Source organism: Ovis aries, chromosome X (genome assembly GCF_016772045.2).
Source record: "Ovis aries strain OAR_USU_Benz2616 breed Rambouillet chromosome X, ARS-UI_Ramb_v3.0, whole genome shotgun sequence".
Classification (NCBI taxonomy): Eukaryota; Metazoa; Chordata; class Mammalia; order Artiodactyla; family Bovidae; genus Ovis; species Ovis aries.
Window position 1 is genome coordinate 125,748,302 of NC_056080.1, and position 6,920 is coordinate 125,755,221.

The window sequence follows — 6,920 nt, forward strand, 5'->3', positions numbered from 1 at the left end:
TGCTCCAGGGGGTGGGGAAAGGGCTAGCTGATGAAACCTACCAGACCTGTAATCGAGTAGGAAAAGTGGGTAGAGCTTGGGGAAAAGCGTGCAACAACACTGGTAGAAAATGGCGTAAAGTTCTGGAACCTTCTCAAAGACTCAATCTTAACTGAATTTACCCGTGTCTCAGTAATACTCCTAAAATTATTCACTACTTTATAATATGTTTAGGGTCACAAAACTAATTGTAATTCAAGTTTAAGTAGTTTAACTACCACTGCAACCAGACTCCACTCCCCAACATACTTCAAAACCACTCAAAGTCCCCAACGATGTCTCGGCAGTCAAGTCAGTCAGATATTTTGATAGTCTCTTTACCATGAATAGCTGGTGTGTGGCTCCTCAGAAAAATAATTTCTTCCTTGGTACTGTTCTCTGTCTCCCTGAGACCAGTCACTTCTGAATTTTCTCATACTTCAATCTGCTTTTTTCCTGTCTCCCTCCCTTTGGTCTAGCTCTAACTGAAGCAACGACTCTTCCCCGTACCCTATGACCTCTGCACCCCTCTTATTGACGTCACTTCCAGGGTGTCTTCCTGTTTAACACCTCTCTCCTCCTGCTGCTAGTGCTAAGTCACTTCAGTCGTGTTCGACTCTGTGCGACCCCCATAGACGGCAGCCCACCAGGCTCTCCCGTCCCTGGGATTCTCTAGGCAAGAACACTGGAATGGGTTGCCATTTCCTTCTCCAATGCATGAAAGTGAAAAGTGAAAGTGAAGTCGTTCAGTTGTGTCCGACTCTTCTCGACCCCAGGGACTGCAGCCTACCAGGCTCCTCCGCCCATGGGAGTACTGGAGTGGGTTGCCATTGCCTTCTCCTCTCTCCTCCTACGTGGTCTCAATTGTTACTTGTATGCTAACGAATTTCAATAACATGTATCCAGCACTGCCCTCCAACTCGTCTCTGGGTTGCAATTCTATTTATTAAATATGAACACCAGTGTGCACTACAGGCTTCTCAGACTTGGTGAGTCCAAAATTTGAATGCGTTTTTTTCCTCTGCACTTATAATCTTCTGTTTGCTTTCTGTTATCCGTGCTTGAATTTTTGGAATGTTTCTATTTAATTTTTTTCGTGTCTTTCCCCTCCTCCCCCCATCATTGTAATTCATTCGTTCATTCAACAAATATTTATTGAATGCATACTATGGGACAGGCATTGTGCAAGGTTCTGGGTATATAGTGATGAGCAAAATAGACATGATCTATACCCTCATGAAGCTCACAAAATAATTTTGACTAATGGACAATAAATGAAACAATGGATTACAGAGGAGTTCCAAGTAACTTGCCCAATTCTGCTCATTCTCCACCAACCCCCTCCCCCCACCCCATTCCGCCTTTCTTTCTCTTTCCTCGACACAAACTTTGATCACTCTATTCTCATTTTTTCCAAAATTCTTCTAGTTTTTGAAGACCTATCTTAGTCTAGCCTCAATTTTCCCTTCCAGACTTCTCTCCTATTATTTACCAACACTGGCAAAGTTAACTACTGTATACCAAAAATGACTCATGTTTACCTATTTATAGGTGATTGTCTGGCATACAGTCCGTGATTCAGAAATATTTTCCTACCCATGACAGAGGAGATTATGCAGCCAGCCCCCTATTGGAGTGTATGAAGTTGGGACTGATTAGATACATTTTGATGTGTTGAGAGGTATCAGTACAATTCAGGAGATGGTTAAGGGGCCTGGAATAGCAGACTGTAAGAGCAATAAACTGGGTTGTAGGGCTGCTTACGGCTATTCAGTTCAGCCATTTCTCTTGGTCAAGTGTAGACATATGGAACCCAAGCTCTTTGGACTTAATCACCATTCCTATCTGAACCTTTCCCTTGGTCTTGATTCAAGAAGGACTAGTCTAGGTCACTCAAGGAAGTGATCTGAGCAGTCAGTCTCTTCTCGGGTCTCTAACTGGTGACCAGCATTCACTAAGTTTTCTGCTCTACCCACTAAGTTAGCCAGGCACATGTGGCCTGTTCACATTAAATAGTGCTTTTGAAAAAGAACTTTTTTGAGATACAATTCATATCACCCATTTAAGGTGTAGAATTCGGTGGATTTTAGTATGTTCAGAGTTGTGAAAGCATCATCATGAAATTTTACAACTTTTTAAATGTCCTGAAAAGAAATCCCTTTCCCATTAGCAGTCATTTCCCATTCCTCTTTCACCCCAGCTCCTGGCACCAGTAATGCACTTTTTACTTACATAGATTTGCCATTCTGGACATTTCATTTAAATGGAATCATACAATATGTGGTTCTTTGTGTTTCAGCAATGTTATCAAAGTTCATCCATGTTGTAGCATGTACCAGTACTCTTTTCCTTTTAATTGTAGAATAATATTCCAACTGTATGAATATAACATTTTGTTTATTCATTAATCCATTGATGGGCATTTGGGTGGTTTCCATTTTAGGATATAGTGAATAATTCTTCCATAAAAGTTTGTGTACAAGTTTTTGTGTGGACGCTTTCAATTCTCTTGAGTAGATATCTGGGAGTGGAATTTCTGGGTCATATTGTAATTTATGGGCTTCCCAGGTGGCTCAGTGGTAAAGAAACCAATTGCAATGCAGGAGCTGCAGGAGATGTGGGTTCAATCCCAGGGTTGGGAAGATCACCTGGAGGAGGGCACAGCAACCAACTCCAATATTCTTGCCTGGAGAAGCCCGTGGACAGAGGAGCCTGGTAGGCTGCAGTCCATGGGGGTCTCAAGAGTTGGATGTGACTTAGCAACTAAACTACCACCAGGGGCCTATTGGGCAGATTGCCTAACTAGTAGTGATCAGATGATTCTTGATTGGTTTACTATTTTATTTTGGGGAGAGCCCAAACTGTAATTAAACCTTGGTTTGGTGACATTGAGGCTTAGCATAAACCATTCCATTTTGGTCCTGTTTTATTTTTAAACATATCTTTAACATTTTATGGAACTGCTGGATTGTTTTCAACAGTGGCTGAATCATTTTACAATCCCACCAGCAATGCATGAGGGTTCCAATTTTCCACATCCTCACCAACGCTTGTTATTGTCTATCTTGAAAAAGAAATGTTTATTAAATTAATTTATTTTAATTGGAGGCTAATTACCTTACAATATTGTGGTGGATTTTGCTATACATAGATATGAATCAGCCATGGATGTACATGTGTCCACGATCCTGAACCCCTCTCCCACCTCCCTCTTCACCCCATCCCTCTGGGTTGTCCCAGAGCACCAGCTTTGAGTGTCCTGCTTCATGCATTGAACTTGCATTGGTCATCTGTTTTACATATGGTAATATACATGTTTCAATGCTATTCTCTCAAATCATCCCACCCTTGCCTTCTCCCACAGAGTTCAAAAGTCTGTTCTTTAGATCTGTGTCTCTTGCTGTCTTGCATATAGGGTTGTTGTTACTGTCTTTCTAAATTCCATATTATATGCGTTAATATACTGTATTGGTGTTTCTCTTTCTGACTTACTTCACTCTGTATAATAGGCTCCAGTTTCATCCACCTCATTAAAACTGACTCAAATACATTCTTTTTTATAGCTGAGTAATATTCCATTGTGTATATGTACCACAACTTCCTTATCCATTTGTCTGCCGTTGGACATCTAAGTTGCTTCCAAGTCCTAGCTATTGTAAACAGTGTTGCAGTGAACTTTGGGGTACATGTGCCTCTTTCAATTCTGGTTTCCTTGGTGTGTATGCCCAGCAGTGGGATTGCTGGGTTGTATGGCAGTTCTATTTCCATTTTTTTAAGGAATCTCCACACTGTTCTCCATAGTAACTGTACTAGTTTGCATTCCCACCAACAGTGTAAGAGGGTTCCCTTTTCTCTGCACCCTCTCCGGCATTATTGTTTGTAGACTTTGGAATGACAGCCATTCTGACCAGCGTGAGATGGTACTTCATTGTGGTTTTGATTTGCATTTCTCTGATAATGAGTGATGTTGAGGATCTTTTCACATGTTAGCCATCTGCATGTCTTCTTTGGAGAAATGTCTGTTTAGTTCTTTGGCCCATTTTTTGATTGGGTCATTTATTTTTCTGGAATTGAGCTGCATGAGCTGCTTGTATAGTTTGGAGATGAATTCTTTGTCAGTTGTCTTGTTTGCTATTATTTTCTCCCATTCTGAAGGCTGCCTTTTCATCCTGCTTACAGTTTCCTTTGTTGTGCAAAAGCTTTTAATTAGGTCCCATTTGTTTATTTTTGTTTTTATTTCCATTACTCTGGGAGGTGGGTCATAGAGGATCTTGCTGTGATTTATGTCAGAGAGTGTTCTATGTTTTCCTCTAAGAGTTTTATAGTTTCTGTTCTTACACTTAGATCTTTAATCCATTTTGAGTTTATTTTTGTGTATGGTGTCAGAAAGTGTTCTAGTTTCATTCTTTTTCAGGTGGCTGTATTGTCTATCTTTTTAATTACAGCCATCCTAGTGAGTTCAAAGTAATATCTCACTGAGGCTTTGATTTGCATCTCCCTGATACCTAATGATGTTGAGCGTCTTTTCATGAGCTTACTGGTCATTTGTAGATCTTCTTTAGTGGAGGGCAGAGGAGCCTGGCGTGCTGCAGTCCATGGGGCCGCAAAAAGTCAGACATGACTTAGCAACTGAGAAACAACAACAATCTTCTTTCAAATTTGTACATTCAGATCCTTTGTCTATTTTAAAAATTAGGTTATCTGCCTTTTTATTATTGTTGTAAATATTCTTCATATATTCTAGAAACAAGTCCTTGGTCATATATACAATTGGTAAGTTATTTTTTCTCATTCTGCAGATTGTCTTTTCACTACTGTGGAGCTGTAGAGAGGGGAGTGGGATTAGGTGAGGAGGGAAAGTTATAACACTACAAACCCTGATGTGTTTATCAGTGTTTGGCGGTTCCTTTTGAACAAGTAAGTACTCCTTAGAATTTGCAAGTGTTTGCTTAATTTCTAGAGTTCTGAAAAAGTTAATTTTGACAATTTTGCTAGTGTTTTTATTGCTTTTATTGAAGGGTGGACTTACAGAGGTCCTCACACTGCCATTCCAAAAACCCTGCCTGTATAGCCCTTGTGTAATCTTCTGATAGGCATTATTGTAGTGTGCCTTTTGTTATTCTATATTTACATTCTTTATTAGATTTGAAGTTCCTGTGGCTAACCATGTGTGTTTTTGATACGTTAAATACCCACTCATACCACTGGAATTGAGTAAAAACCTTACATGGAGTAGTAGGTAGTTAAAAGGGAATGTCCAAATGAAATTTCATCCTCCTTTAGCCTCATTCTGAATCCATTCTGAAAGAAGTGAGAATGTGACCTAATTTTTTATAAATGGAACTTTTTCTTCCTACCATGATAAAAATGAGAGAATAATCTATTTTCACCTCATTACTTTTCAACTGCCTCCTCTATGGGGTATTCACAAGCCTTATCTTCAGGAGAGAACAATTCTTTCAACTCTGCTGAAACTTCTTTTCCTTCAAGTAATTATTTTCAGAAGCAACATGTACAATAAGGCTTTTGTATTGGCTGAGCACTCAGGTTTTGGGAAATCCGACTAACATTCTGGCTCAACCAGTCTAAAATTTTCTTAGAAAAATGTGAATTATCGTTGTCAAGACATCATAATGTAAGGTTCAGACAGGGGCATACTGTTAATTAGCAGGATGAGAAACTAAGATCTGCAAATTTTCTTATCTTACTTGGCTCTATCTTAGAAGTCATCTTCATAATAAACATCTGTACTTTTTCTTACCTTCTGTCTCCCATCTATTTCCAACTTCTTTTCTGCTTCCATGTATTCAACAGAAATAAACAAAACAAAAAGTTGTCTCCACCTCTCAAAAAAAGGAAAGGAAAAAAATAAATGCTGCTAGGGTCTTAACATAGTCGCTCAATTTTTCTCTATTCTTTTTACCATTAAATATATGTTTTCCTGATATTAACATAGATCTACAAATTTTTTTGTTATTATTTTCCTGACAAAACATTTCCTCGTCATTTTCTTTTCAACCTTTTGAGTTGCTATGTTGAGGAGTGTCCTTTGTAGATTTCATATAGCTTGATTTTTCTGGGCTTGATAGTCTGTCTTTTAAAAATACTATATTATGTTCCTACAGTAATGTTCATAAAGTTTGTGTACTACATCATGGATTTTTACAAAAGTATACAGCTATATAGCTAATCACTAAATACATTAAAATAATATTTTCAGTGCCCAGAAAGCTCCATTTTGTCCTCTCTCAGTCAATGATCCCCAAAGGAAACCAGTATAATGACTTTGATGATTATAGATCACTTTAGTGGCTCAGATGGTAAAAGCATCTGGCTACAATGCGGGAGACCTGGGTTCGATCCCTGGGTCGGGAAGATACCCTGGAGAAGGAAGACACCCTGGAGAAGGAAATGGCAACCCACTCCAGTACTCTTGTCTGCAAAATCTCATGGACAGAGGAGCCTGGTGGGCTGCAGTCTATGGGGTCGCAAAGAGTCGGACACGACTGAGCAACTTCACTTCACTTCACTTTACTTTTTTCATATAAATGGATTTATATAGCATGTACTCTTTAACACTGGCTTCTTTCACTCAGCATTAGTATGAGAGTATCCAAGTTCTTGCATTTTAGCAATAGTTCAGTCTTTATAACAGCTTCAAAAGGGAGATAACAAAAGGGAGAGTGGAGAAGAAAACTGATTTGAGGGGGAAAGAGTTCAATATTTCATTATTAAATTCTGGCTTTAAAAAAAAGTCCTTAATTTAGAGAAGTTTCTTTCCGTTCCCTTGTGTGGTGTGTATGTTTTTTATTCCTTAAAATTATATACAGGTTGAATTTTATCTAATGCCTGTTCTGCAAGTATTGGCAGCCTTCTCCTTTATTCAGCTAATATAATAAATT